The following is a 15,666-nucleotide window of genomic DNA, read 5'->3' on the forward strand; positions in this document are numbered from 1 at the left end:
TTCAATGCTCAGCTGATTTTCCCTGCCAAACATTCTACAACTCTGAAAATTCACCTATATCAAAATGGACTGCTTCCATGCTTACCATTCTACAGCTAATAATTTGCTGGTGATTCAGCTAATAAATGGACTGGTAATTATTGATAATTTGACAGAATAGTTGAACAGCTTACCCTATCCTTCAATCCATTTCAAATAAGCCATTTAAAATTGAAATGCATACAAAATTCTGCAGCAGAAGCTCATTGCCAAAATTATCAGACTAAATTAAATTCTAAGGATTTTGAGTGACAGGAAATCTGGTAATTAATTTACACTCAGTAACCCTATCACTCAGCTCCACAGTTCATGTGAAAGACAAACCCAGAGCTTAGCAATTTATATTACACAATGCATCACAGGTTAATTTCATTTTCCACATTCTATTGCAGACAAACTTCCCTCACACAATAAATGTGTAAAGGTTAAAATTTGCAGACAATGTTGTACTTAAACACATGTTAAACAACATATAACACATATTACTAACTACTTAAGAAGCACACACAGAGTGACAAACAACAGCAAGTTTATACTTTCTCAGACACAATGACCAAAACTTGACAGCAGTTATACTAACTCAACAATCAGCCTTACTTATGCCAGTAAATTTACCAACATTCATTTAATTTCTTCCCTTATTCTTCTCCAACAAAATAAAGGCCAATCTATCGAAAAATGCTGCTCACTTCTGTCCTTCCTGATTATACAATCAGACCCTACACCCAAAACCCCACAAGCCTTATTTCTAGCACCAACACACCATCTTGTGCCCCAATAGCTCTCTTGAGTATTCACTTGCTTTCATACATACAACATCAATGTATGTAATTATACAAAAACTCCTCGAATAAATCAAAATAGGCTTGTAAAATAAATCACAATAAAAGACCATGACATACTATACTAAATATATGTCAGCCTTAATTACCTAAGAATATGCTATCAATACCAATCCCAAAAAATTTGTCCTTAGTTCTAAGAATTTTATCAATAGCAGAACACAATGGCACCACCGTGATTGCAGCTGCAGGGCTAAGGTAAATGTTCAAGCCCAAAGGAAAAATGTCTATTTAAAACAAATTTGGATCTAAGACAGTTAGCATAAGGAAAAAAAAATAAATTAGTGTTGCATAGAATGGATTATATCAATTCACTAAACCCTACTTAATTCCTAAAATTGGGCAGAACTTCATTAACTTAACAATATATTAACTCAACATCATTTAGTAACAAGAAAAATCACTCTCCTTCCACAATGAACACTTTGCTTTTATGCAAAATTACATTGTAACTATCTGGCTCAAAATAAACTAACATATTTCATTCAACGACAATCAACAATCAAAGAAATAAGTAATTCCAGCATAATCATATTCATTCACAAGCAATATCCACCTTCAACAATAGCAAGCATGCTGTAATACACCACCAACAATAAATCAAAGCATGTTTTGTGAACAAAAGACCCCTGCAATCATGTATCAATACATCTAACATAAATACATAACTTAGGTTTAAAATAGATAATGTCTTAAAATAACTAAGAAAGACCTAAAATAAAGCTACTTCACTGAAAAAAAAAACAGAAAGCTTTGAATCTAAATCAGAATCAAACCCATAAGCTTCATCATCGCTTTCAGACATATCCGGAGAATAATAATGGTAAGGATGACCATTAGCTGACTCAGAAGTATCACCTTGCTCCTCAGCCTCCTCTTCCTCATCTGCATCCTCCTCCTCCGAATCCCTTTGTTGTTGCTGTTGTGGGTTCTGTTGCCCTGCATCAACACCCTGAACCCCAACAACAAGTTCCTCTTCCTCTGCTTCAGCAAACGCACCCACCGTTGTGTCAATAACATGTTTCACTATACCTTCATCCTCGCTGATATCCATATCAGCCTCCCCTCCTTCGACCCCAGCACCAAACACCAACTTAGTACCACTACATTGACCTCTGAATTTAGACGGCTCACCCTGCACACCAACATATCTTATCATTCTCACTGGTGTTTCGTCATCATCAGAATCGTTGTCGACTTTGATTGGAGTTTCATAGTTGCTTCCAGGTTCAGGTTTCTTGCCCTGCGTTCCTGGCTTTTTCTCTTTGGCCTTGCTTTTCCTCTGAGCCACCTCATCACACTTTGCTATCTGCGCATCACAGTCCTTCATCTCATCAAGCACTTCATCCATCTTCTTTTTAGCTTGTGTTTGAATTCCTCCCAGGCCACAAACTGGCCACGAAGGCTGTCTTTGCGCTTGACAAGGAAATTCCGGTACCAATCATCAAAGATGCTATCACTATCATCAAATCCAGACATGGTGTTGTTTAGATCTTTCAATTAGGTGTGCAGATGGAGAAGATGAAACGGGAGAAATTGAGAGGAAGGGTATTCAACTTTCAAGAATGCAAAACGAGTTTGGGAAAATGCGAGAAAATGATGATTATTTTCTCTGTTTTCAAGCAACGCAAACCATCAATTATCGTAAATGTCTTTTCAGTTGTCTATCATACCATGCAAAAGAAGAAGAAAAATTACACTGTTTCATACAACGCACCTATTCGCGCAAACACTCGATTATAAAAGTAAAAAAAAAATTTAAAATTTTTTTTGTTAAAAAAAAAAGCCTACATATAAATAATCCCGGATAATTTTTTTTCTAATTACATTTGTCAAAAACCCTTTATATTAGAATGTATTACAATTTGTTATTAGATAATCCAATTAACTCATGAAATACATATCTAAATTGATTTATAATTTCTATTTATTACAATACCAAAATATGTGTATAACATATTAAAATACCGAAATATGTGAGAAAATGATGATACACTAAACTTATTCTAATTGTTATTTCATAACACAATAAGCTAATAATAACACTCTTATTCACACTATAAGAAGTTATTATTCTACAACACACTACATTAAGAATCAGCACTCAATTGTAATGTGACATCGAATACTATAGGATTTCCATGAAAATAACTTTTCATCACGCCTATTGATTTTCAGCTGAGCATCAAAGCGACTATCATAAACTTGCACAACAACATCCGTTGATTTTGGAAACAAGCCAAAGTGTGCTTTAGCAAACCCCAACGGAACATTCTGCATCAAATCATCAAACATGATTAACAACACAACAAAAAAAAAAAAAAAACATGAAAAATAATCACTATGTAAACATAGTCTCACAAAAACTTACAATAATTCCTTGATCATAATATGCTTTAGAAAACACAAACTTAAAAAACATCCCTTCCCAATCGGTTGCCATATCATTCAACCACGCATGTGTTTCGGCTATTGTTTCCTGAGACCCTTGCACAAAAGGCTTGCGCCCACGCACACCACCTCTACTAGCCATCACATATCAAATAATTCACTTTTTCATGCAAACAACTACTTAGCCAGTATTTATACACAAATAAACACTAAGAGCACAACGTTCAAACTTAAGTCAAACTACAATAAATATCATTTACCAATTCACATTAGTCACCCATAACTCCAAAACTAATTAGCCTTTTTCAATACATACACAAACTCTAACATCTACCATAAATAATAATATTCCAAAGTCAACAATAACCATCCACCTTAATTCAATGCCTAGCATTCCAATCTCCAATCAACAACACATTAGTCACCCATAACTCCAACACCAATTATTCTTTTTCAATGCATAATATACAAACTCTAACATCTACCATAAATAATTATATTCAAAAGTCAACAATAACATCCAACCTAATTCAATACCTAGCATTCTAACTCCAACTTATAAATTTAAGTGAATCTTTAATAGATTACTTGACTTCTACATGTAATATAGATTATCTATAATTTTAAAATAACATATACATGCAATTTTTACATCAATAATATTCTAACACTTCGTATCAATATATATGATGTATATACATCACTTTGTTTATGATACACGGGGAAAAATGCATAAAATCTAAAGTATATTATCACGTATACATATACTATTTTTTTCCCTAATCCTCAATACTCCCTTACATTACAATTCACAACTACACACTTTGTATTTTATCTAGAAATCATAGCATACATACATTTCAATTTTGTAAAACCCCCAACATTGCCCCATTTCTAAACACGACAAACGAACGTGATTTACAAACCATAAGCGCGTAGCGCGCTCTAGCCCCCTAGTAATATTAAAAAGTCTTTGCTCCATTAAGTCGTCAAGAATCAAGATGCTTATGTCTAAGGTTCAATTCTCATTGTTCTTTTTACCCTTTTAAGTCCTTATAGACAAGAACCATTTCAATGATATTATACTTTCCCTTCAATAACATTATTAAACATTAATTACCAAACTTTACCTTTTCACTCTCTCACATTATTAATATAATATTTCTAATTATGTTCTTCGTCTTTTGTCCCTTAATAATTGTCTCAATTTCCTTTAAAAATCATCCTTTAAAGATTAAATTATACCATGAACGTACATTAGAGACCACAACTGAAAATTACTTTAGGTCTTACAATTTTTTTTCTCCTCAATTTCACTCAACCAAAACTATAAAGTAGATATGGCTACGGAGCAAATAATACGTAAAGCATATAAAATTTGGTATGTTGAAAATACATATCAAGACTATTAGATGAATCTATCAAGGTCTAACAATTAGACGAATCTAGTAAGAAACTTGTATTTTCTAAGAGTTAATTGTCTTGAATATTTCCTAGGTTTTGTAAATGTCACACTTCTAATTCCTTAAATGGCATAGAAAAGATATTGTGTGTAACTGGACTCGTCATCCGGGAGTCCAATCACTAGGTACCAACAATTTAACAGCTTGTTTGGTAGCTTGTGTACACTGTACAACGTGCATATTTCATGCAAAATGTACAATTTGGTGCAGCAAAGAGAATTTAGTTTTTTTTTTTTTGTGTGTGTTTAGAGAGCCACAAGCCCCACAAGGGTGGGGTGAGAATCAATCCCAAGATCTCTTAGAACCTGGAGGGAAGCTCTAACCACTTGAGTTATCTCTCACTCTTAGCAAAGAGAATTAATAATCATTATAACGCTTTTTTTTTTTTTTGACAAACACTATAACGCATATTACTAAAACAATTCAATTGAGTAGGGTTTCGCACCCAAAATAAAAAAAAAAACAAAGGCTTCCAAAGGTTAAAGTTCCTCAACGCGCTCTTGAAAATTTTGGCTCAATCTAAATATGTCCCTTTCAAATTTCTATTCTTAAACTCTATCTCCCAATCCTTCATCTACCTGTCTTTCATCCTGTTAATTTCTTTCATTTCCTGTTTTCTCCTATTTATGTAAAAGGCTTTAATCCTAACAAGATCTTTGGAGAAACTTCATAGGGTACAATATTTGCATATGAAAACTATCAAAATTAAATTTTTACAAAAAATAAGCATTGAAGCTCTGAAGGATCATGACTTTGCAGCAAGGGCAATGTGCTAGAGACGCCTAGAGTAACAACTCGGCTCAACCATCCACAATCTTAGGACCTCTATATGGCGCCCCAAAAACTGTCAAGCCGCGAGGTTTCTCTCTCTCTTGAAGCCATGCAAGACGATCCTTTTCCTGTTCAAGCCCATATAGGCCATCTACTGTGACAAATGAATTAGATAAGCTGTATTATGTTACCATAAAAGTAAATTGCAATAATTATTTTTAAAAAACCTAAGGCATCGAAACAGCTTCTCAAATAAACTTCAAACCCTCATACACATGAAGCAAACTAGCACTTAATTAAAGGGGACAATCATTTACAGCTTTTACAAAAAATAAACACTCCAAATAACTTCTTGGTCACTAAATAGCAAATTAAGTAAATGAATTTTTTACTTAATTTAATGAGCTAAATGGCTAAAATTTCAGGAGTGAGAAAGTTAATTCAAAATATAGAGGAACATTTTAGTTTACTGTTCATCTCATCACTCACGAAATTGATTTTGGGATACTAGTTAGTCAATTAAAAAAGAAGACTAGAGTTGAAAGCTCTAACAATTCAGATTCCCATTAACCAGCATAACTCTATTTCATAAACTCTTGATTCTGTCATGAAATATTTTCACATGCAGCTGTGGTAACAGTCACAACAATCACATTGGATCATGTACGTTTATAGGAAATGACCATGATGCACAAGGTAAACAGCAAGCTCCTGCTAAAGTAATAACATAACACCAAAGGAAAAAGATCGGGTTTTTCTAGTACTACCTCCTGTTACTAGATGTTCTCAACAATTTCCTCATTAGTACTTTACTAAGTGCTTAAACGCTTTTACTTTATTCCATTTTTTATAATCCCCATTTACTATCTTACCTTTCCTTATCCGATTATCCCCATAATATTTAGATATTCTTTACAATTTTCTTATTTGTCCATTACTAGAAGTTTAAACACTTTATTCCATTTTTAATAAATTCCATTTACTATTTTACCTTCCCTAACCTCCACAATATTTACACTATTCTACTCACTTTCACTTGCTTCTTCATCATTTTTCATACTTAAATCCACCTTTTAGTTTCTTTCTTACTTTATCCTCTTTTCTTTTACACTCACCACATCAACATTCTCCAATTGCCTTAACTACCATAAAAATATAAGCAATAACTTTTTGACCAAACAAATTTAGAAAATGTATCTAGAGTGTTGCTAACTAGTGAACAATACCTTCTAATTTTCCTTAAGGTTAGACCACTAGCACAAAGAAATATTTAGCATTGGGCAAAAGAAGGCCCATGCAGCATCCCGTGTCCAAAGGGCTTTTGTATAAGGGGTGTGACCGAAAATAAAACTATTAGCTGACTCATTCCGGGCATGGTATCTAGGCTCTTTAACAATTAGGTGTTAATATCAAGCCACTAGTTAAGGGACTTTTATTAGATGTTCATTCCCTAATGAGAATTATAAATGTGTGCCTTATAGTGTGCTCTAATTCTAAGGGAACTCACGTGTGGGCAAATGTGAAGGGGAGTGTTAAATCCGCATTATTGTCCACATGTGATTCGTCTCACACCAGAAAAACAGATAAAATATAACCTTAAAAGCTTAAGGAATTACTCTTGCTATCACCATTTGGTTTTAGTATAAAATCTCAAACTTCATAATATCTAACACCACAAGTTTTAAGATTTTGAGATAGGAGGTTAGAGTAGTTGGCTAGTTCCCTGACTTCCAGGCGTGAGGCCAGGTGTCGAATCTCATCAAATACATTCTAGGAGGGATTTTTCTTACATCGCCCCTTCTAGGATAGACATTCTTCTTACCATTAAAATTAAATATAAAAAAAAAAATAATAAGTTATGTTTTGTATAAAATGGACTAAAAAAGTTTTCAATTTGTTCACAATGATCTATGAAAATAATTACTCGCATACAACATCATTACAAGTAGAATAGCTATTTTTTTATATTATAACGGTAAAAATTGTTAGGTCAACCCGAACACCTAAATCACTTGTTATATAGGGATAAAAGCTATATTCTTATTATTTAAGTATATTTTTAATCAATGTTACGATAATAAATTTAAATTACACTTCCGTCTACTTTGGTAGTTTTTTTAGCTAGTAAATAATGAAAATTAAACAAAGTATAATTAATACAATACATTAATACTAAATGGGATGTATTAATTATTAATAATTAAATCGGTTGTTCCTATTATTATTTTTCTATGTTGAATATAAAGGATGTTTACGTTCTTTGTTAAAAAAAAAAAAAAAAAAAAAAAAAAAAAAAAAAAAAAAAAAAAAAAAAAAAAAAAAAAAAACTAGTGGTTAAAAAGGGTTGAAGACTGCCAAAGGTCATCTTCTAAAATACCCACCAAACAATTCTCCACAAACTACTAAAACACTACATAGTATCAAATAATATTTCCTCGGTTTTTCCAACTTCTCACTTTCCATTTTCATCCATTTTTCTAAGTTCCATTCACTTTGCTTTAGTTCATTCCTTTATGAAAACTATTTTTTTCATTTTGTTATCACCATATCCCCATTTTGTAGGGCCTAATTTATTTAACAAAAATCTACTCTTTATCTCTTTACCCATGCATGGTCCCTATTTTCACTTTTTCTAGGTTTGCGTAGTTACTGAGTAGAAACTCAAGAAAATGGAGGAGTGTAATTAAGAATGTGATTATGATTTCATTAGCAGAAAATCTATAATTTTGGCAATTCAATTCAAACAATAAATTCTGTTACAACTTCAATCGTGATGCAATCAATTTTTTTTTTTTAAAAAAAATCGTTATAATTTCCGTGAAATATATATACTATTGATTTTTCACTACTAACAAGACTAAATGGTTAATAGAATAGCCACCCAACACAATATTAAATGGCTAACTACATAACATACAATAAACATAACAAATGATTCAGTACTTCTCCATTTCAAAGACCCAATTCAGCTTAAATATCGCATATTTTAAAGATATTTTTACCATTTTATAGTGGTGACAGTATAACCACAAAGTAGGTACCTGAAAAATGATCGAAAGGATATTCCTTATAGTATGTACAGTGCCGACCATCAGGATCAGAGTATGGAGGGCCCAGAACATCAAGAACTGCACATGCTGTCATAGCTGTAAAACAATGCATATTCCCACCTGCTGCTGGATAGAGGATAGAAGTGTTGCAAGGGGCAACAAAATCTTCATTAACAGTAAGCTTTGCCAACCTAGCCGAAGGAACATCTGTCAACCATCATATCAAATGAGTTCATCAACCCTTAGTTTCTCAAAGATAAAAACAACATGCTATTATTCTTATATAAATAAATGAATAAGGAGAAAACATATAATTTTGTGACATATTGGGATCAGCAAAAAAGAGAAATAAACATTTTGAAAACAATTAAATCTCTAAAATCACGATTTTGAGTTTATGACAAATGAGGAACTAGAATAAAGAGAGCATATATACTATATCTGATGTACATGAACTACAATTGAACTTGGTGTGTGTGTTCTAACAGTTTTACATCGTTCTTTGAACTATGACTTTGAACTTTTTTGAAGGCGGGCTGAAAAGCTGATATTTCCTAAAGGCAAAATGCAAGTGACAGGAGCAGTGCTAGTGTATATAAAGCACTACTTTAAAGAAAATCTTACCGTTTGAAACAGCAGTGGAGTAAGGATCGCCTTTTACCCAATCATATGATTTGATATGCATGGTCCCAAAGAGAAGTTTGCTGAAAACAGTCATTCCTGGATGGTTATGAAGGGGCAATACACCTGACGGCGGCAAGCAAAATATTCCAATCTACAATATTAAAACAATTAATCAAACTAATTGCACCACTTTAGTAAAGAATCTAAAGATAGATCGATACAATGAGTACAACGAACCATACCGAAAACTTGTCACATTCATATAGGTGCAGGTAAGTTATGATAGGAGCTCGACTATTCCCAATCCTAATGGATCTAAAGTATGGCAATTCTGGGCTTAATCCAACATCATCTTGTGTCAAGCTATCTGTAGACACAAATCATTTAATAGTGAGATTCTCAAGGAATTCTACTATAGAGTTTAATACTAATATATGACTGAAAAACCCTTAACTTATTGCACTAAATTTTATTTTATTTTTTTTAAAAAAGTAGAAAGATGTTCTTGCTTCAAGAACAAACTCAAGAAAGGTCATGGAATAAAAACTTAAGTAGTTAAGAATAAGATTATTCTACAATACAACCACCATCAGCAAGAAAACATACATGCATCCATATTTAAACACAATAAGGCCACGCAAAAGAACAACTATGTTTTCCATGAGGTTTAAGCTATTCAGATGAAATCCAACCCCAACTTTACGAAGATAAGATTCATTAGGATGTTCAAAACAGCAGTAAGGTGGCCAACACCGATCCGACCCGACTCAGAAGGGAAAAAAATAAACAAATTCGGATTTCGGTTTGGCTCAAAAATTGAGCATGACTCAAATTCAAAATAAACCTAGCCCAGCCCAACTTTACCAAACTCAACCTATACACTCGAATTGACACCTCTACACAGCACGTGTAAAATTTTTAGAACAGGAAGCAATATGCTAAGATAGATTCAGAAGGATCTAGAATAGAATAAAAATGCAATGTAAATATAGTAATTTTCACGTATCAATATGTAATTTAACCAAGCATTTAATAATATGTACTACCTTCGTTCTTTAAAGTTTCCGACACTAACTATTTGCACGCAAATTAACACAATTGGAAAAAGAATATTTTTGTGGTGGTGCGTGTAAGAAAAAAGGTGGATACGGAAGACAATTAAATGAGAAAAAGTGGGTGGGTGTAAGAAAGCATAGTTCAGAACGTGTGCATCTGAATCATGGTACACTAGTGTTTTTAGACAAGTTTTGTATGGAGTAACTTGGAAAATAGAAGTGAATTACATTAACATGTTCCCCTGTAGCAAACATACCATATTCTAATTAATAACACTAATATAAATGGAAAGGGAAATGATTTTGGCACACCCTAAATTGATTTTGGCACACCCCTATGTGAGAGCACAGTTTTCTATGCTCTTCTCACATAGGGGTGTGCCTAAATTAATTTAGGGTGTGCCAAAATCAATTCCCAAATGGAAACTATCAACAAAGTGAAAAAATGGGGATTGCTTTCAATTAATGTATATCCTAACACTGTTTGTGAGCATAAAAAGAATATGATCTTTTAACAGCAGAAAGAAACATGGTAGAAAAGAAGAATTAATAAATACATAAATACATAAGCAAACTATACATGAAAATTTGACATATACCAAGTTGCATTAGAAATGTTCACTTATTTTATTTATGCAATTCACACATGATTTTTTTAAGCATCACAACTATAGCTAGTTGCATTATTATTTTGCGCTCAACTATATAATAATCCCATAAAAGTATTTTATTAAAAAGGCATCAGTCAACAAGTTACATATAGTTTATAGAATTTTCATACACCTTAGTAAATTATTAACTATGAAACAATTCAAATAAGACAACACGAGAACCAATAAAAAATTTGAAACCTCCCATATTGAATTTAAAAATATACTCCATTCTTTACTAAGAAGTTACTGTAGTTATTATAGTAGCATTCCTACTGTGCCACAACTAGTACTAAGTGATGAGAAGATGATAGAAATAACACAAATATGGGGTATTATAAAGAGTCACACAATGAGTAACTACTATAAATTGATTATTGTAAGACCAATCATCTTTCTCAAAATGCTAAAATCATTTGTCGGGGGTAAAAAGAGTCACAAAAGTCAATGATGTAAAATGGGTAAGTCGGAAATGACCAGCTAAATTAGTTAACATCTATCATCGGTAACAAATCTCATGACACGAAATAAATAGTATCATGCAATATGACTGGGGACAACATCAAATGAATCGTTAGACACAAAAGAAAGTACCTTCTCATGGCTTTTCTTTTTTTACTCAAAAGGCTTATAAAAATCCAAATTTCCAAAAATGACATACAATAAGGAATCAAAGTCAAACTCAGTATAACAGGATCTTCTATTAAAATTCATTGAAATGATAAAATTCTTCTTTTTTTTAATCTATTTAAAACCTAAGCAAAAAAAACATTTACTTGCATTTTTCCAACAATCAACCTCATATATATAAATATACCAACACACCAACATTGCTGAATTAAGATGACCAACACACCAACATAGCTAAATAAAATGACCTTGCCAACACACCAACATTGCTGAATTAAATTGTTCAATTTAAAAAAAAAAACACTGCTGCATTTATATAGGTAAAACTAAACTGTTTTTAAATGTTCTTCCTGTTTAACTGTTTTGATTTGACTGCAACAATTTTACACAACAAGTTGAAACAAGAAGAACTATTAGAAATAGATAACTCTACATTAAAAATAGATCTCAATTCCCAAAATATAATAAATTCATACTCTATTTGCCAAAAAAAAAAAAAAAAAAAAAAAAAAAAAAAAAAAAAAAAAACAATTCAACAAAACATACTCAAAATAGAGCGCAACCGTTCGACGTCATCGGGACGGGGGATAAACCCGACACCACCATCGGCAAACACCTCCTTACAGACGTTAAACAACGTCTGAACCGTCGCCATTTTACGATTCCGTCGTTGGTTCTTCCGGGACGACTTGCTCCTACTAGTGGTCGTTTTTTCGATATCTATTGCTATTTTGTCACTATAATCAGGCTCAATTCCCATGAAAATAATTCCAATAAATCCACAAATGGTTAATTTAAAATTTTCTTTAAAACCCAAAATTTTAATCTAGGCTACCAATAAATTAACTCATTTTTTTTTAAAAAAAATGGTGTTATTAAAATCCCAAAAAAAAAATTAAAAATGGTTGTTTTATTTATTTATTTTTGTACTAGTTTGTAAGTTGCCAAAAAATGAGGAAGATCAAGTACAAAAAAAAAGTAAAAAAAAAAAGAAAAATTTTGATGTGAAATTTAAGAACAAAGTTGTTGACACCGTAAGAAGGAGAAATTGAGGAAGAAGAAAGAGTATAAAAAGGGGTGATTTTTTAGGATGGATAACAATAACGGTTGGTTTTTTTAGGAGAGAGAAAACCATGGGCTATTCAATTTTTCCAGTGGGCTGTTTTAATACCAGATTTTTTTATTAAATTGGAAATAATCTTGACCTCTTTATTAGTATTGATTTTGGATTTTCTTACACTATTAAGGAAGTAAAAATAATTTAGAAATACTGCTTTAAATTCCAAAATATTACCTTCATAAAGAGGAGTTACATCATGGGGTTTGAATTTTCTTAATGTTCTACCCCTTGTGTTGGTTGTTTTCTCATCTATCTATACTATTCACTTGGACACTATTATCTCTGACATTAATGCATTTTAAGGTTTTTTTTACTTCTAAATTAGGGTAGATTAAAATTCTTCTCTTTACCATATTTTTGAAAAAATCACGTCAAATTATTTAATACGGAAAATGAAATGCATTAATATTTTGCATTATTCATATAATCCACTTTGACTCGTACGTATTAGTGATTTATACATAAGAAAGCTATAGTTTAATTTTTAATTAATACTTGTTGGCATCATCTCAATGAATAGTTAATAACGTTCAATTGTTATAAGTTTTATTTATTAATAATAAAAGATATTGTTGGTCAAAATTTTATATTGACATACGTGCCTAAAATAAAAAAAGGAGTACTAATTAATGATATAATTATTTTTTATAAGTGTTACATGAGATAAAAGTTTTCTCGAACTAATAAAATTTCTTTTTTATTTAAATGATTTTGTTTGATTGACCATAGATGTCAATGTAGAATTTTGGTACTTATACCAATGCAGAATATTGAAAAATAATATCTTTAATTTTTAAAATTGGACGTTGTGATTTAATGAATTAAATTATTTTTAAATGCTAAAATTACTTATAATTCATTTTCCTTATTTTAGGAAATTCATTTCAAAATTTTCAAAGTTAACTATTATATTCGATTAATTTCCAAATTAATTTATGAAATTCATTTTTTATTATTAATAAAATTATAAATCAGAAAAATAAATAAAATTAAATTATTTGTCAAGAAATAATTAATTGATTTTAATTAATATTAACACTAAAATATAATTCAAAAATTATTAAATCTTAACCATTCATTTTAAAAAAAATTATGTTTGCCACTTTCAAACTTCAACCACAAAATCATCCTTATTAATAAATTTGAAATGCTCCCTCCATCTTTCTTATAAAAAAAATCCCTCAATCCCTTATTTTTTGCCCCATATAAGTGAACTTACTTTAAATTTTAGCTGAAAAAGTTTATGAAAGAGAAAAGTGGTGAGACTAATGTACTAGTTGTGAGGGTAAAAGTGTGATCCCTAGAAAACTAACATGCAGAAAACTTAAAGAGACTGGCTAAAAAGAAAAATAGAACAAATATAAAGGGACGGGGAGTATAAGGGTGCGTTCGATTCACCTGATTTTCACTTATCTGAACTTAACTTAACTTATTTGAATTTACCTAAACTTACCTTAACTTTATTAAACTAATCTTATCTTATTAAAACTTATTTTAGTTGTTATTTGAACTTGGGCAACCCTTATCTATCAGAATTTATTTTAAATTAAACTTATCTGAACTTATTTTTCCTAAACTTAACTGAACTTATTTGAACTTATTAGACCTAAAATAAGTAAAAATTAAATGAACAGAATAGACCTTAAATTATAAAAAGTTCATATTTAAAAGTTACATTAAGATCGTTCTAACAAATACCCATATGACCATATTTTTCTTACTACTTCTACTATTCCATTAATAAAGGTGTCAAGTTTGACATCCCTAAATATAAGTAATTCCATTCAAATATATGTAATTACAAGTATATGATAATTAAAATTTATAAAAACGTCGATATTATAAAATCAATAGTAATACTTATCCAACAACATTTTTCATGATAACATTTATTTATAACATGCATGCTATTCCCTCCATCCTTTAATTATACGGGAATTAAGGAACTTGAAATATCCTAAGAGCATCCACAATGGCTAGCTACATGTAGATGTAGTTTTGGGTTGTCACATCATAAATCTCCAAGCTACATGATTTAAGCTACAACCTTTACAATAGTAAGCCACATTCTTTTATACTCCCTCCACCCCATAATACTTGACACAGTTTCCATTTTCGTCCGTCGTCCAATTCTTGAAACATTACTAAAAATAGAATGAGACCCCTAATTAAAAAAAATAAAAATAACCCACATTTTCTCTCTCATCACCTACCCCACTCTCACCCTACTTTGTTGTTTTCTTACACTATAAAAATACAAAAGAGAATAGTTTATACAATAAACAAATATTTTAAATGGACCCACTTGTAGTTTTCTTAAACTACATGTCCACCCCAACATCCCAAGTATTACATGAAGGAGGAAACATAAATAAATAAACAAAGAAAGAAAGAAATACATAAAATATATTAAACAAATAAATATAATAACATTGGGTGGAGTGAAACTACATAGCTCTTTAGAGCTATGTAGTTTGGGTTAGCTACAAGAGGTTGTAGCTCCACAATGGCTAGCATGTAGCTATAATTGCTAGCAGGTACTTATGCATAACCATTGTGGATACTCTTAAAACCCATGATTGAGAAGTACAAAGGGAATAAAAAGCCATTTATTATTGTTAATTTGAATAAAATAAAACATAATGAAATTAAATGCTTGCACATGTCAACAATCCTTTACGAAAAAAAAGACCAATGATATTTGTTTATGAAAAATAAATGGACCAATCAAATTCATTTAATATGGCATATGGATTGCAATTGTTCAAATGGGGAATGAGGAGGAGAGAGAATAAAATATATTTGTGCAACCATTAAATGCCAAAAGCAAAAGTAAATAAAGTAGTGCCACATCATAATTATTTGGGGAATATTGTGGGGACATTTTGGAAAATAAATTTGGAGAATAAGGATAATTTGGTAAACAAATCACTTACCTAAAAAGAAAATAGGCATCTAATTTTAAAATCCTGAACAAGGAAAATAGACATCTAATTAAGGGACAGATGGAGTAGTAAAAAACTATAGCCAA

The 15,666-nt window shown here is 31.2% G+C and overlaps 2 long non-coding RNA genes across 3 annotated transcripts; both read right to left on the minus strand.

Annotated features, from left to right (window-relative positions):
• Positions 1-5,145: 5,145 nt before the first annotated feature.
• On the minus strand, positions 5,146-6,906 carry LOC145641807 (uncharacterized). Of its 2 annotated transcripts, none has more exons than XR_014115529.1 (2): positions 6,733-6,906; positions 5,146-5,657 (listed from the first exon to the last, which is right to left on the minus strand). It is a non-coding gene; the product is annotated as an uncharacterized LOC145641807 (long non-coding RNA). The 2 variants fall into 2 exon arrangements; XR_014115528.1 differs by having other exon boundaries at positions 5,146-5,660.
• A 2,280-nt stretch (positions 6,907-9,186) lies between these two features.
• On the minus strand, positions 9,187-12,634 carry LOC145641806 (uncharacterized). Its single transcript, XR_014115527.1, has 3 exons — positions 12,058-12,634; positions 9,423-9,543; positions 9,187-9,331 (listed from the first exon to the last, which is right to left on the minus strand). It is a non-coding gene; the product is annotated as an uncharacterized LOC145641806 (long non-coding RNA).
• Between the last annotated feature and the right edge of the window lie 3,032 nt (positions 12,635-15,666).

This window comes from Chenopodium album, chromosome 8 (genome assembly GCF_948465745.1).
Source record: "Chenopodium album chromosome 8, dcCheAlbu1.1, whole genome shotgun sequence".
Lineage (NCBI taxonomy): Eukaryota > Viridiplantae > Streptophyta > Magnoliopsida > Caryophyllales > Amaranthaceae > Chenopodium > Chenopodium album.